The following is a 17,161-nucleotide window of genomic DNA, read 5'->3' on the forward strand; positions in this document are numbered from 1 at the left end:
ATTCAATTTATCAGAATATATTTGTATTAATTCCCTAATTAAAATAGCATTGCATTTGTCAGAGCCCTTTAGGCAACAGTAATGTCAATGGAATTAATCACCAAAGCATTCTTTTCTTGATCAAGGTGTTTTCCTGAAGTATTGCTACAAGGTACATCCAATTCAGCCATGCTTGAGAACACTGTAATTGTGTTTGACAGGAACATCATTCTTTCTTTAATGAAATAGGTTTCCAAAGTGGTTTCTACCACCTACAGTTTGGAAACCCATGTGCTGCCATATAGGATGGCTTCTTTCCTTGCCTACTATTGGCAAACTGCCATTTTATCTCTATATGCTCAGTTAAACCTCTACTTACAAACTACAGGATCTATTAGGACAGAAAAAACCTGGGAAGTGTGATGAAGCTTTTATGTATCATCTTCTGACCTTCATGTCTTAATTTTTTAAGTGTTCTTTGTACTGGTTATTCCAGAACTGTCTGTCATCTACAACATCCTAATTGTATTGTTTTAACTGACAGGTACATACAAATGTCATTCCACAGAGTTATTTTTAATCAGGGATTTCTCGTGTTCAATTAAAAAATAGTGAAGAAAGAACACATAAAAAGATAACTGTAAAACAGGCAGTGATTCAGAAAAAAACTGGGCTGCTCCACTTTGCATATTTCTCCATTCTATGACACCTGAGAAAATTTATTTTCTGCAAGTATCCTGAGCACTATATGTATTTTCTGACTGTATTTTCTTTTATGCCAAAAATATAGCAAAATAACCAGTGCATTACCATGGCCTGCCAATCCAGCCACATATGTATGTGGTCATGAGAAAGGACATATATAAAATCTGCCTGGATAAAGAATGATTCATCCATAGAGAGGAGGTACCCAGGAGAGGTGCCAGGGATGATCTCTGTCCTCTGCTATTTTATCTGTCTTGCTGAGGCAGTTACAGCTCCCATTACTGTGATACCAGAATATATAAGGTCATACAGCTGTTCTTACAACACTCAAATGGGATGGACAGATAACATGGGTTATCCTGGGTCAGAAGCTTGAAGAAGATCATTGCACAAGCTTCACATGCTCTTGGTGGGTAGAAGGTGTTTATTGACCATTCCTATATAAATCATCACCTAACCTCATTCCCAAAGCATCCAATTGTTTCTCAAGCATTCATGCTAAAATAGTCAAGAGGTCCCATCTTGGAAGTGTTACTGGACATGAACCAATGGCTGAAATGACTTGCAGCAACTTCTTTCAGTGCACAACAAGTGCTCTTCCACTATGATTGTCATGATAAATGTATTTCATAACAAGGCTTCTAAATGTCCATTCCAGTCAATAATTTTAATCACAGAGTGCTGAGTAAGACTGTATTTTAAGTCCATGTGGTCATAAAATTCTAATTAGATGAAGATGTTGTTAAGCTACTCATGCGTCTAGGTTTTCACAGTTTGATTATCAGGTCATGTTTTAAGGCAACATTGTACCTGAAACTGATTTGGAAGCAAAACATCCCTACTTACATACATGAAGAAGTCATTCCCAAACTATAAATATATGAATGTGATCTTGTTAATTTACTGAAGCCAGCAGTGACATTTCTGCATGGGACACTGGCATGGTACCATCTACTCTGTGTGATGTAAGTTGAGTTTGATGACTGCTGTCACCTGGTAGCTTCTCCTGTAGAGGTACCCAATGCTGCTGGGCTGAGTAACACAGTAGTCCATAAATTCTATACAGGTGCTTTACCACAAGTGGAGGAAAAATGCTCTTTACACAATTTTTTATGATTCCCAGTCAGAAATTTTTGGTATTTTTATACTTATCTTTATCTGTAAAATGGCAGAATACTTACCAACCTGGTAGGATGTTGGGTAGGATAATTAGCTATTATTTTGAGATAGTCTTAGACTGATGAGTGTTAAGTCCTGCAAGAGAGAGAAGTATGTGATCCACTGACACTTGATTAACACACACCTATGTCATCACCTCTGCAGCCCTGCAGCCCTACAGCAAGAAACAAGCAAGGCTGGATTGCTTAATTAATAACAGGTTTGGATAACACCTGTCAATGAAAAGTAATGTGCCCCGTATGTTGACATGTTTTCCATTAAAATACCTCATTTTACAGTCCCATCCAAGCATTTTTCATCCAGTACCATCTTTCTAACACAGTGGCTTACTATATTGCCCATCTTTTGGAAGCTGGACTAGATGACCTCTATGGGTCCCTTCCAACCTCAACTATTCTCTGATGCCAATTCAAGTTCATGCTCAATAAGCTTAGGCAGCATTAATTTGCTTCAGACTTCATGATAATGCTTTTTAAATAATTTCACTAAGACAAATTATATTTTTTTATTCTTGTTTCTAGAGCCACAGTGGTATGTTGTAGCTACCTAGAAAAATCCTCATGACAGAAAACCTGCAACCAATAAAGGTGCCAAGGAAAAAGCATACAAGAACAATAGTCATGAAGTTCCAGAGCACCAAATGTGCCAAAGACAAATTCTGCAGCAGCACCATTGCAGCAATGCACTGAAGGATGTTTTCAGCATGTATTTAATACATTTTAACTTTTACTGGTGACAATTCAAGGTTAATGAAAATCAGAGGGGTTGGACTGGAACTGATTTCAACAACACTGGAGAGTTTCACACAATGCACCCGTTTGGGTGACTTTGGAAAGCTTCCACCTTTCGTATCTTCATGCTGAAATATCTTGGCTATTTCAGCTGTAACCAATATAAGCTTTAAGACTAATTTAATGGATTAGCCTTAATATGGTATAGTCAGATGTAGGATACAACCAAATCAAAAGTGTTTTTAACAGGTTTTAGTACTGTCTTGCCCTAGATCTGGTTGGATATTTTTGCATGAAAAGTGGATAGAATTATTGCATAAAGTTAATCTTTATGGGGAATTTTTGTTGTTAATCATCTCTCATTTAAATCTAAAAATAAGAGCAATTTTGTCCCAATCACTTGCTGAAAAATGAAGATGTCAGTTCAGAAATAACGCAACACTTATGGAGAAAGAGGATGAGATCACAGTTTAATAGTGATAGCTTGATATCAACAATACCATTGTGTTTCAGGAGAGATGCAGTCCAAAGGCAGCATCCTGCCTTCATTCTCCTCTCCATGCCAGGATCTTTGTCATATGTTCTGCAACATCTGCCCTGGTATAATGCACCTTGAGAGATTTTGTCTGAGATAGGAGTGCATGCACCTAAATGCATCTCCCAAGGTCTCTGCAGTGATATTTCTGAATAGAAAAGCTTTTCAGTTTTCTCTCTTTGAAATCTGTGGATGAGTTTGTGATCACAGACAAACTTTTCTGTTTACATGACACCTTCCCTGCATGTCCAAACTTACTGGAAATATTGCTCTGTGTGCGTGCAATGAACACCATTGCACACACACAGAGCAATATTTCCAATAAATTTGGACATGCAGGGAAGTTTGAGGCAGAAAAGCGTTAATAGATTATATTAATACAAATTAAAGTCCTGACCCTCAAACAATTGAGCTGAATGGTTCCTTCTCAGGAGAGGAATTTCAGTGATGCTGAAGAGGCCTGTGACATATGCATTACTCACAGGAGCCATGGTGCAAGGCTGGAAATCCACTTCCAGCTTATTATGCATGTGTGGTTTCAGCTGTCCTAATTGCAGGCTCACACAGATACACACATTTTAGCTATCCAGCAGAGAGGGTAACAAAAACCTACAGCCATTCAGCACCAGTGTGACAGCAATGTACTGCAGCAGACACCTCTCCACAGCAAGTGGGATGAGCTGGTGGCTGCTGCTGCTGTGCCATACTTCAGCACTTTCCATGGAGGGGAAACAAGGCAGAATGAAAGCTATGAGGAGTTCTCACATTTTTACATCAGCATGCCTTAGTGTTCATAACACACCTTCAAAATTTCCATTTCAACTCTTATTCTTTCCAATATTAATTTTGGAAAGAATAAGATTGAAAATGCAATGGCAATAAAAGACAAAATAGGCGGATAGACACAGCTCACTCCAAATCAGAAGATTCATTATTTAGTCTTCTTAAATTTATCCCTATAAGAAATTAGATTATTATATATTACCTAGGAAAATCCAGTTGCTGATATATCTAGTAGATACTCAGATGAGTGAAAACAGACATGGTGCTAATCAAGTGGGAAAGTCTGAAATAGCAACACAGAAAACCATTAAGGGTTCTTAATTCAGAGGAGTTAACCATCTGGGGCAGTATTGCATACCTTGTGACCACAATTGTAGCCCCAGCTCTAGCCTGAGAGGAGCCGTGATTCTGCCTCCCCGGGCATCTGTGAGACCAACAAGGTCTGCAAGGTAGCAGGTGGTGCTCTGGTACAGAAGGGGTGATAATTTGGAGGTTTTTTTTTTAAAGCATTATTAGCACAAAACTGGAGTGGACTTGCAGGTCTCAATGATGCAAATTATTTGCTACACCTTGCTCTTTCATCTGCTTTGTTTGTGCCTAGAAAAATTGTCCTAAGTCCTGCTGAGTCCTGCTAATAGTGAGGGATTACTGAGAGGCTAAGGAAAGTTGAACTGGACTGAAGGACCAACACATTACCTGGCTTCACCCAGGTAAGCCTAGATGTTTATATCTGTCTCTCACACTAGGAAGAAACATTCATTTCTAGTGCACAGGCTTTCTGATCCCAGAGCAGATGCCTCACTCATAACAGGCTTTGAAGGACCCAGTTTCTCTGCACTGAATATAAAATTTAAGTTGGCTATTCCAAACATAGACAAACCATTGACTGCTAGGCATGCCAAGCCTCATCCCAGCTGACCACCTTGATAGTCTGGTATTAGAGCAAATCAAGGAAGAGTTTATCTAGATGCACAGGACTGTTAGGAAACCCTGAGATATTTGTAGTTACCCAGTGCTACAGCTCAAGGAAGTCAAAGCCTGGACGTTGAAATATAAACAACTTCAGATTGATCATCAAAGGCTTTAACCAGCTCAAATCTCTGCCAGCAGAACCTTGCAGCTCCATCTTCCCTGCAGGGTTGCTTCTGTCCTTGGAGAAGACATTAGTCCTCCCAATGAGGATATCCAAGGCTCTCACTGTGATGGAGTTAATTATAGGTAACCTGCTGATGTACAATTAAATATGTTCACCAGCACAATTTGTGGGGTGCATGGTATGCTTTGCTTTGCCAAGTAAAAGGATCTGAGAGTGGACAGGAATAAATACCAGCTTGTACTGCAGGAGATTAGTGATCTGAAGTGCCTGCTGTGTGACAGAGACATCCAAGTTTAGATGCCAGTTCAAACAAAGTCCTTTAAACAAGGATGTTTTGTCATGCAGTGTTAGGAAGTACAATTCTTCCTTAATCAAAATTAAGGAGTCATTTTTTAATATTTGCTTTTTACTAGAGACCAGAGAAGGAGTGAGCAGAACTGCTAATCCACCCAGTGTGATACAAATATTGTAAGAAGAGACAATTCTCCTGGTAAGAGGACTGAAAGCTAAAAATATAAGGCAGAGGCTGAAGGGCAGCCAAAGGCACAGGGTGATATTCCGTGTCTGTGGTCACACAGCTGGCCTGTGCCCAGGGCCTCTAGAGGTTGTAGGGAAAAAAGTGTTGCATGGAATGATGTCTTTCACTGTCCTAAATTAACATGAAGCCAAAGTTCACCATCAGTGCAAGGGCACAGCTGGCAGAATCTGCTGCTAAATGACTGATCCCACCACCACCAATGGAACCAGCAGTGGGAGTGGATTTGGAGCAGTCTCCAGTTGGATCAGAAAGCTGCTTTACAGAAACCATTGCAGAAATCAGGAGAGATCCAAGGAAAAGCACCAGTCCTTCCTGAACTGGACACACAGATCTGGAAAGGGGCTTTGTACTACCCCAAAGTTCCCCAATTTCTTGCAGGCTGAACACAAGGAGATGTAAAAAACAGAAATATGTAATATGTTCTATGTAATATGACAGAGTCTTTCTGTATTCCATACCTTACAAAACTTAACCAATACAAAAACCAATACAAACAAACATACCTTAGCTGAAGAACCTTGGTGGGAAAGTCAAGGGGAAATTACGTCCTCTCAAAAGTTTCTGGAGCTGTCAAAGATACCCAGAGGCTGAAAATACATGAGACACCCTCAGTGAGCACTGTGAGTTTCCGAAAAAAGCCCGAAATATTTTGTTCAAGTCATTTCTTCAAAGTTAGGATCAAAAATGAAGCAGCCAAATGAAAACAAAACAAAACAAAACCTCAAAGTACTACGAATAGAACATGAAAAATCCAAGGAAACTGCACACTGTATGTGATTCCCTGTGCAGGGCTAGCACCTGGCATGTACGTACTTTAACATACCAAGATTTATTCCCATCCATGGACTACACAATGTATTTATGCTTGCAATTGATGTATTGCACAACGTAATGAATAGCAAAGTAATAACAGAGAATAAGTCAGTTTCCTTGGCACCAGGTTCTGGAAAGCTCTAATCTGCAAACAGCACATGACTCATTGGCAATTCCCTTTCATATGCCAGTTTAAAGGGAATTATATAGAAGTTCATATTCTGCCCATACAGACATCTACATCCTGTTCAGATAACCAGTTTATACAGGGGTTGGCTGTGATGTCTATTGTCTACTAACCAGAGTCCTGAGCCAAAGATTATTAACCAAAAGCAGTTACCAGAGAAGGATGAGCATGGCATAAGTAAAACCATATCTTTAGGCCATTACATCTAAGAAAAACTGTCATCACATAAAAGCAGACTATAACCTTTAGGTGAATTAGCAGCTACCTGTTTTACACGTGGAGAGAATTAATTTTTACCAAAAAGTAGATAGCAGGCAATTTGTTTTGGAAAGGCTGAATGCCCTCAGTGTTAAGATCCTAGGACTTAAGCTACCACTGTGGGTTGTTTCAAGAACAGCATAAGACATTCCAACACATCACAGGAGGATTCCTGGCCTCCATGGCATTCAATCAAGAAATGTTTCTGCTCTGAGCCTTGCTTTTCATTGCTGTTTGTAAGAGCAACACAGGGAGTAGAAATTTAGCACAGGAGAGGCAGGTGGTGGATGCAACACACTTCCAGACACTGCCTAGTTAATTACAGCTATGGAATCATACTCAATTGTAGTGTGAGCCAAATAGATTCCAGTTTTTTTTAATTACTTGTTGCTATATTAATGTTACTTCTATATTGGTTAGAAAAGCTGTGACTCAGAAAAGAGCCACCACAAGAATGACAAGTATTTCAAACTGCAAAGAAATGCACTGGTCTTTCCTGATGCAGTGGTAAGGTGGTGAAAATAAAAGGGAATCTTAGAGCAGATAAAAGAATATTCTATTTAACTCATGTTATTAAATACCTATTAAGACATGAGTAGCAGAGAATCTTGTGGGGTGGGGCGGAAAATTGCTGAAGTCAGATCTGCTGTGCAAGTGGTTCAGAAAGGCCAGACCCTTCTGAGCTGGGAACTGGAGTGAGTAAATCCCCACTGTCTCTACATGCTGGATTCCTGTATCCCAGGTGGGTGCTTAGCTAAGGGTGTATCACACTCACAGCTCCACACACACACACACCAGACTGCACCTCTGGCTCTGCTCAGGACAATGTGCCTGCACAGCCATGCACACACTGAAGAAGTGCCTGAACCCCCTCTCTGGTCTGCCCTAAGAGCAGATCCCCCCCTGCTTTGTGCTCAGTTGGCTTCCCATCTTATTTCTTTTTTTCTCATTCACTTATCTGGTTGCATTTCTTTTGCCTTTCAACGTTTTTCAAAATCAAATGAATGCTGTGCAAAAGCTGTGTCAGTGCAATGTCTACCCGGCAGGGTCAGGAAGATGGCAAAAACCATCTGGCTTACAAGGATGAGGGAGAAGGGCAAACAAGAGCAGTTATGTCAGACACTTTCAGAAGCATAGACAAAGGCAGGGTCAGAGAGACCAGAACAGTTAAAATCACTCAAGTCCTATCCTGAGCACTGCAGTAAGGCTCAAGAAATACTCTAGTAAATCATTCTGAATCTCAGAGACTAAAAATTTATTTAGATTTTCCCTTGCATTGTGTAAGAAAAGGATTTTCACCTGAGAAGCAGATATAGAAGACTTTTGACCACAAAACACTGTCTGTATCTCCTAGAGGTATCTCTCATTTTAGGGCAGAAATAAAAGCAGGATGCAGAGGCTAAGTATTCTTCCGATCCCTATCAGCTGCTCGTTAGCTATTTAGAAACTCATTAACTTCCAAAAGAGACCTTGGCCCTAATTAATGCCTGGACTGATCAGCCTGCCCCTTTCTCCTTTACCTCTGCCTCTCAGAGTCTTCTATAATGATTAAAGGAAGCCACACTTCTTTTGTATGATTTTAAAAATGGCATTTTTCGAGCTATCAAGATCTGCACAAAACTGTTGAATTCAGTTCTGTCTTGGAGCTTACCAGACCACTCCAGAATTCTCCAGCTTGCTTTGGCACCCTAGTTCTTCATGCATACGTGTATCATTCTTAAATCCTTCACTAAACCAGGCTCTGTAATTTCCTTTCCTTAGCCTTTCATGCAACAGAATCTGTTTTAACTGTGATTGAAGTCCCACCAAGGCCATTCAATCAACTGTATTGTTGGTGCTAATCCTGAAGTCCTTTCAATACTATCAATAAGAGGGAAATTAATAAAAAATGGATTTATTCCATCTTCCAAAATTATAATGTATTCTGCATGTAGATGTGTACCCTCCATCACAGTGACAAAAAGAGCTTACCAATATAATAGAAAAATAAGAGAACTTTTCATTTTAATTTCTGTCTAAATGGATGCAGTTAACACTCTCAAGTTCAATAAGTATGAGCACTAAAAGATAAACAGGAAAAAAAGAAAAATGAGAAAAATTAAAATTGCAAATCACAAACACAGTCTTACTTGGGGTCTTATGCAGTTTAATGTCTCTGGCCAACACATGCAAATTATTTTTTATTTCTTGAATTTCTTCCAGTTCCTCAGAAATATATTTCACATTAATCATGTCTGCAGAAGAAAGTAAAGGCTGTCATGCCCTGAAACTGGTCGTTTTGGATGACTGGACATGGGGTGCTCTGCTGCACAGCCACAGGTGCACTCACAGTCCTCTTCCCAGGTAACTGTGATAGTCCTTATTCACCAAAATTAGAGGAAGCAATGCCCTTGCACATGGGCTATCAAAATAGTCAGTACAAGGGCTATAAAGTAGTAATACTACCCTAACAACTCTCTAATTAATATAATTAATGTAAATGTTACCTAAAGGCTCTTATCTTATTGTAGCTATGCACACAGTGTTACAGGAAGGCAAACTGAAGCTATCGTAATTCATTATCATAATTATATATTAATGATAACCCTAGATTTCTTTTTCCAAAACAATGTTTGGAAAACATCATCACTACAGCAACAGGAATTCCAGCAAGAGTGAGGATAGTAAGCTCCTGAAGGGTATCCTACTAGTAGCAATTAAATTGTATTAAATTAAATTGCAATCAAAAGATTTGTCAGCCTGGTAAACATAATAAAATATTTCAACAGAACAGGATGTCATTCCACACAAGGAATTTCTTAACATTATATCTAAGGGAGCCATGAAGCTATGAGTCCATTTAAAATAACAGTCAGTGACCTGTTAAAAATGTTCTTGCTCTGGCATCCTTACCTTGAGTAGTCACATATTTACCAAGCTTGAGCCAAAGGTATGGTCAAACCACTGATTAAATATTTCCTGAATTCTACTGCTGTTTTCCTTAGGATTCCATATATGTGTGTACCCTGAACACATTTGCCTATTTTCTGCTTCTTTACATTCTCATACACAAATTTCCAATTTTGTATTCGCTTTGTATTAACCAGTCCTTTGTATTTAAATACAATTTTATGCACACACTCAGGCATTTTCAATTCCTAAAGACCAATCTTTAAAAAGAAACACACCAAATAAGTGTGTTTTTCCTAAGTAAAAATTTCAGTCTAAATTACTCTTGGGAGAAAAGGCTTCTGCTTCAGAGAATTCTGTGACACAGAAAAATTTCCCAAACAAAAAGTGCTTTCAGATTCATAAGCACAACTGATCAAATACCAGACTTTCAATCCTGAAGAGCACTGCAATATTTCCACATTCATTCTCTATAGAATTTGGTTTAAAAATGGAAATAATGAATTCTATAGAAATATAGATATATCCTAAAGATATACTTCCCTGATGGGATAGAGCATTATCTCCTCACCAGTTTTCATTTTTAAATAACTTAAGGGCAACAAACCCTTTTCAGATTGAACACTGCTTTTCCAAATGGCCCTCTCTGCCAGAATTGTCAGGGCAATAACTCTAAGCTGCCCTTAGTAGTGCTGGAGGCTCCTGTACTTGCAGGATAAAGATCAATCTGAAGAATACATGGTGAGCTCAACAGCCTCGTTGTAAAGTCACTGCAGACAAAGTAGTGTCATTGGAAAAGGTACTTGGTGAAAGATAGGAGTTAATTTTTAAAAGGCTTTAGTGCATGAAACTCAAAATTCAATAGATCTATTTGGCAAATATAGAGGAAAACATTTTTCCAGTGCTAATAATAGTGGAGAAAAGTCCATCAGTTTTGCAATCCTGAAAAGAACTAGATTTAGATTCCTAACTAACTTTTTTTAAGTATATGAGTTAGTCATCTAAATCTCTTAGATCAATTTTTAAAAGGTATTTAGGTACCAAGCTCCCTAGACCTAAGATATTTGCTCATAAACAGGAAGTCTTGCAGAGAATATCACAATATCACATAATTTAAAATAATAATAATAAAAAAGCATACTTGCCAAGCAGAAAACTCACAATTGTCAAGCACTTAAATAAATCATCAGCATGATTGAGCTCAGTGACCTTTAATCCCAATGGCTCTTTTCCCAAGCCATCCAGGACACTCTGTCCAGCATGTTGCAGCTAAAAGATAATAACCATTGTAGATAAGATAGCTATATACAGCATTTAGATACAAATACCAGGGCTTGTCCCTTCACTTGAGCTACATTGCCCACTAGTCAGGATGCCCCCAACTTTGGCATGGACAGGCAAATAAGAGATAAGAGAACCAGAGGAACTGCCCCTCCTGTGTGCAAATTGAGAGGAAAGGGCAGTCCACACCTCAGGGAAGGCAGCGGTAGGTTCCCTTTGCACAGTGAGCTTCAGAAACCTCCTGAGGAAGGCAGAGAAATGAAATATCAAGGTACAGTTTCCCTCTTCATGCTTTGAGCTCCTGGAGCCAGGCTGTACATGGCCTCCTCACTTCACTTCAGGAGAACCTGGTTAGATTGAGACTAAAGGGTCCAGGCTGGCTGTGAGTGTGCAGCAAAGCAGGAAGCACAAGAGACTTTATTTCCTTCTCTTTTGATAGTCATGATTAAAATAGCTTTAAAAAGTGCAAACCCAGGGATGTATAACCTGAGATCACAGCAGCAGCCTGCTGCCAAGGAATCGTGCTAGCTGACCACCATTGTCTGCCCAACACCAGCTCCTGCCTGCAGAGCCATTTCTGGCCAATATCATACTGCTGGTGAAAGGAGCAGAGGTAAAAAGCCAGCAGGAAACCACCATGGAAACCCTGCACAAAGCAAAGGACTCTTGGAAGGAAAGATTTACAACCAATATTTCACACACAAGCAAATTTAAGTAGCATGGGCAAAGTCATGAAATGGAGGAGATTGATGGAGCAGCAGTGTTTGCTGAGCTCAGTGGAAGGGATAGTGCACAGAGAGGTGGTGGGACAGGAAACATGGAAAGAGGTGGGAAGGTGAGAATACCAGAAGGTGACATTACATAGTAACACCTTCAGACATTGTGGGTTTAGTGGCATATAGGACAGAGCATAAGGGTTGCAATCACATGAGGAAAATGAAGACTGGGAAGTGGAGAAATGAACTGGTACAGGAATTCACAAAGCTGACTGAAAGGCTGGGGATCTCAGCTGAGTTGGGTCCTGACAGGAGGTGCAGAAGGAAAGAAATATAGAGCATTTGTTGTCCTAGAGAGGAACATCTTTCCAAACTACTTGTTACTAGCCACAAGATTAAGGCTTGCAAGAGAGGTTAAAAAGGTCTGGATGACTGAACTTATTTCATTCACATCTGCTATTCCTGAGTGATGTAGGCTTTGATCAGTTCTATTTTTACTTATCTGTTAATAAATTATCTACATTATTAGTTAACAAATGTATTGACAAAGATACAAGAAAATTATGTTTGCTCTCATATTTTACTTGCTTGCCATATTGAAATAGCAACACTAAATAGTAATTATTATGGACAATGAAAATAATCAGAACAGGCCAAGGAAGGGTCCAAAAGATGGGCATCACTCAGAGATGTCTTCACCAGATTTCATGAGTCACTTTGCCTTTCTCTGCCTCATGTGTCTGTTTATAGTACATCACTAACACCATCTCCTGGCCAGTTGGTGTCTGGACTAAAATCTTTGTGAAGGTCTCAGTGAGCCTGAAATGAATGGTATTGCAAACACAGAAAACACTGTTGTTGCCATATCTTCTCTACATTCATATCCACTGATTTCACCTACGCCCAAATAATACCATACCCACCTCCAGAATTAGATGTAGAGAGTGGGTATTCCAACTACATCCTTTTTTCCCAAAGGACTTCCAGGAAGATGTATCCAAATACTCTCAAATCAGCTTACATTTTCAGAACTGACTATTGGTGTATTTAGGTACATTTTGTTTTGGAGCCCACTGAGAAAAAAAACAAAACTGATATTAAGAAAAAAGCTGTGAAAACAGATTCTTTCCTAGTATTTCAAGCTCAGCACTTTAAGCCTTACACACTTTCTGAAGCATCAATAATGTATCTTACCAGCCTACTGCTGTAAAAGATTCAGTATTCCCTGCTCTTCTTATTCTCTCTTTTTTTTTTTTTTTTGTAAGATATCAAGACCATCCAGAGGTGCAAAGAGTAACTCCTCAACTTCATGTGCTTTTGGTATATCCAAGCAGTCAGCAGTTCGAGGTCTATTTACTGAATTTATCCAGCTGTTTTCAAGCATTTAAAACAAGGATTTGACATCTTCTTGATCTTTCAAAATCTTACATATCTGTAGATGCCCAGTATACATGTAAGGGCATTACCTTGGAGACTGCTCAGGGTTTATTGCTCCTATGTATCAGTTGGGCCAGACACCTTTCATTTCAAAATCACTTCAGAACTGACTCACAGCTCAAGGAGCTGTGGCTTTAAAGAAAAGAAATCATCAGAATCAGCAACTTGAATTTTTGTTTTTAAATTAATTCAGGAACATAAGGTCAACTTCTAATTTTAGCTAATCTTAGAATTAAAAAACAACAGCAGAGCTTCCTGTGTCATTAACAGCATAATCAATCTGGAGTCTTGAGCACAGTCTGTCCTGGAGGATTGAGTACTTGAAGCTGTGATGGGTTATGGAGGAGAACAACTCTATGAATCTCTTGGAAGGTAATCACATTATTGTATTCCTGAGGGATTTTCATAAAAGGGAACTACAGTGTCATACTTTCTGGAATAGCTTGTAGGAAATACTACATGAATGCCATTGGTATCATAATTGCAAACATTTTTATGACCACAATGCTCTGTTCAGCCAGCTTAGCTCGAAAGGATGGTTTGCTGCAGACTGAGTATTTCCTCCAATTACATCACTGGAAGCTACATCATAAAGGAGAAACTGTCATTTTAAAAGCTAGCAAATAGTACTTTTGCCCAGGATGGTTGAATTGATTTTGAGTGATCAATACAACACCAGCTACAGCTCAGCAGAAGAAAACACAAAGGTGTCAGCTTTCTCAAACCTGACTATCAGAGGGAGCCCATGAAAATCTCTGAAGAAATGTACATGGACCACAGCCACCTCTTGCATTTGGTGTTTAAGTGAATTCTACAAGAAATAATTGAAATCAATAATAATATAAAATTTTAATAGTAATTAAAATTAATGATCCAGCCAATTTAAAAAGTAATATCTGGATTTTATTTGGTATTGGTTGAGTCATAATGAAAGAAATGAAAACCCAACTGAGTGCCTGAAACTTTAGATCAATTGCTCTTCTCCATTCCACTGCATGAAGCTGTTACATTTCTCTGCTAGTATGAAACATGGTGAACGGAAAGAACCATCTCAGTGGATGTCATCAATAGTGTGTTGGTGCAATTTGAAGAAAACAATACCCTTTAACTGATCTGAAAATTGATCTGTTATCTGTGGGAAGTCTCAGAAAGTGACCTTTTTGGTGGCTGAATGCTAAAGAATGTGTCTTGACTAAGTGAGAATCTTTGTTTATGGCAAACCCACTGAGACACTCAACTGGTAATCAAGGCACCAAATCATTGTCAAAAAGCCATAAAGGCCAGTGGAAATGGTGAATTGACAAGCAAGGGGGAGTTTACTACTTTAGGTGGCAAAAGAGCCTCTGACATGTGAGTCCTCTGTTCCAGAAGACATGACCTGGCACTCCAAACAATCATTCCAGCTTCCCAGAAAGCTTTTCTCATTCACAGACAAACCCATCCAGAGTTTGCCTGGACACTCCCTGCTCCAAGCTGCTTATTTCAGTGGCAAAGGAAAAGTAAGAGCAGGATGGACAGCTCAAGAGCCCTACACTGAGCTTTGCCATTCTGTGGCTCAGTTCCATTATCTGCAAAACAGAGATAATGGTACTAAGATTGTGATAAGCATTATTATGATCAGTTTACAAGCACAGCACCAGCTAATTAATGCAGCTAAGTTTGATACATGTAGCTCTCAGAGCCACATAACTCTTTACAACAAACAGATCCCTTTCACAGCAAAAGAGACTGTCTCCAAGGATGATGCTATCAGACTGCCAAAAATCACAAACTTTCAAAAATGAGGACAACACTGGTATAATGGATACAGTGTGCTGAGAAAAGTAGGTCTAAGATTGAACTAGCAGGATTATGTAGCTTGGGAAACCAAAACTGTGATTTTAATCAGCAGCTGCCACTGATAGAAGTGCAAAGGTTTATGTTGGATTTGAGACTGCAGCTCTACAGATACTGAAAGCTTATTTCATAGGGAAAACAAATGGATCTTAACTCTTCAAAGGGTATGAATTTATGGAGAGCGTTTCAAGAACATGATTTTTACCAGTCCTTCATGTGTGCATTCCTATCTGGATCCCACAAAGCAGGTTTATAGTTCAGCTGGATCAGACCATGGAGAACTAAGGAAGCTGGAGAAGGGCTCTGTAGCTGAGGTAAGGGTAGAGGGGTTAAAGAGGGAGCAGGAGCACTCCAGGCTCCCAGGGCAATACAGATTGCAAGTCTGAGGAAAGGTTGCCGGGCTTGGGAATATGAGGCCCTTCCAAGCTACATGGCAATCAAGTCCTTTACTGTAATTCAGCATTCCTCCTGCTTCTGAAATTTCTTTATCAGTTTACCCCTTCATTTGTCTTTGTTTTGCTTTTTTCTTCCTTTTCCATATTTTTAAAATGAGCAGCATACATTTAGGATCAGTTTCTGAGCAATCAGTGGAATTGCCACTGAGGGACCCCAGAGGATAAATTTGCTTTTAGTATACTTTTTATGTTTCACTGCACTGCAGTCCTGTTTTTGTCAGGTTTTCAGTAGCAAAGCATGCAGGCTGGGTGAGCAGCATTATTTATGGCCAACACACATGGCCAGGAATGAGGCAGAAGATCAGACATCTGCTGCAGACTCTTTTAAAAGTTGTGGTGACATAGTCCACCCCAAACTGAGAAACAGCATATTTCAGCAACCTTCCCAGCACCAGTGGGATAATGCCCAGAAAACAGAGCATTACTGGACCAAGAAGAGAATGGTCACTGTGTCAGAGCCAGCTGCCAAACTGAGAAGATTAAACAAATGAATGACACAAAGAGTCCATTCTTCCTTTTTTGTCACCTTCCTCTTAAAATCCTCCCCCACACTGAGGTGAGATCCTCACCCACACAGCCAAGAGATCAAGACCTGTTGTTGAGATAACAAGAACTAAAAGGTTTACAAGATGTTATACAGGATGGCATGATTGAGATCCAAAAAAGCACTTAGGTACCTCAGAAGCCATTCAGGCCACATTCAGGTGATTACAGAATGCTCTTCCACAGCAGTAACCAGCCATTACAAAATACTTAATCCCTGTGTTCTCAGCAGAAAATCCCCTGCAGTTCTGCTCTGACAGATCCCAGATGGGAGAGCAGCTCTGGACACAGTGGAGCCCAGCAGCCACAGCCACACCCTCTTCAAAGAACAGCTGGAGCAGACTGGTGGTCAGAGCCCTCGCCCAGGATTACAGGAGACCCAGTTCTTGCTTGTTGAGATCAAAGCTATCTTTCCCCAGAAGTGCTCCAGCTTCTGCCTTGAAGCTGTCCTTGGGCACTCAGTGAGTAATTGGAGGGTGCTGGAGCAGGCTCAGGCATGTGTGCTGCTGACTTTGCAGGGCTGCTCAGGCTCCCAAGGGGAGCAAAAATGAATGCCAAGCCAACCAGAGCAGTGTGTCTGGCTGGTCTCCACTCAGCTGCCCACACACAGACATCCAGTGTCATTTAAGATGTCCTGACTATCCTTGGCTTCCAGTTCCTGCTCCAAAAGTGCCCGAGTGTCCCAGAGGTCCTGTGTCACGGGATATCTTGGGCACCTTACAGATATCTGTGCAGATATCTTGGCCACCTTACAGCAGTTGCTAATGCAACACATGCCTCATTTAGACAAATTAATTAAGTACATAGCAAGTTTAGGCATCTCCAACTAGAGGCAGTCCAAGGACTGAGGTCTCACATGACTGGTGTTAGTCATCAGTTCTGGGCTCGCATGACCTGTTTTACATGTCTCATACATTCATTAAATCAAGCACCATGTCTTTATTAAACCAACCTCCAAAGTCTTATCCTTCATAACTAGCTACTCCAAGACATCTCCTAAAAATTAGAACAAATAAAGCACTTACCCACACAAAGGCTTCAAGGAAACTCAGCTGCAAACTGATGTTCTGTTCCAACAGCAGCAAACTGCAAAACAGGCAGGAATTTGCTGGAGAAGCATCCAAAGAACATTAAATATGCTGGCAAAGCTAAACAGCAATAGAATCAGGCATTCAAATGAGCATGAAATATGATTATTGA

The 17,161-nt window shown here is 39.9% G+C and overlaps 1 long non-coding RNA gene across 1 annotated transcript; it reads right to left on the reverse strand.

Annotated features, from left to right (window-relative positions):
* Positions 1–1,686: 1,686 nt before the first annotated feature.
* On the reverse strand, positions 1,687–17,063 carry LOC118688388 (uncharacterized). Its single transcript, XR_004980464.1, has 3 exons — positions 16,987–17,063; positions 6,050–6,133; positions 1,687–1,938 (listed from the first exon to the last, which is right to left on the reverse strand). It is a non-coding gene; the product is annotated as an uncharacterized LOC118688388 (long non-coding RNA).
* Between the last annotated feature and the right edge of the window lie 98 nt (positions 17,064–17,161).

The sequence above is a fragment of the Molothrus ater genome, chromosome 8 (assembly GCF_012460135.2).
Source record: "Molothrus ater isolate BHLD 08-10-18 breed brown headed cowbird chromosome 8, BPBGC_Mater_1.1, whole genome shotgun sequence".
NCBI classification, from domain to species: Eukaryota; Metazoa; Chordata; class Aves; order Passeriformes; family Icteridae; genus Molothrus; species Molothrus ater.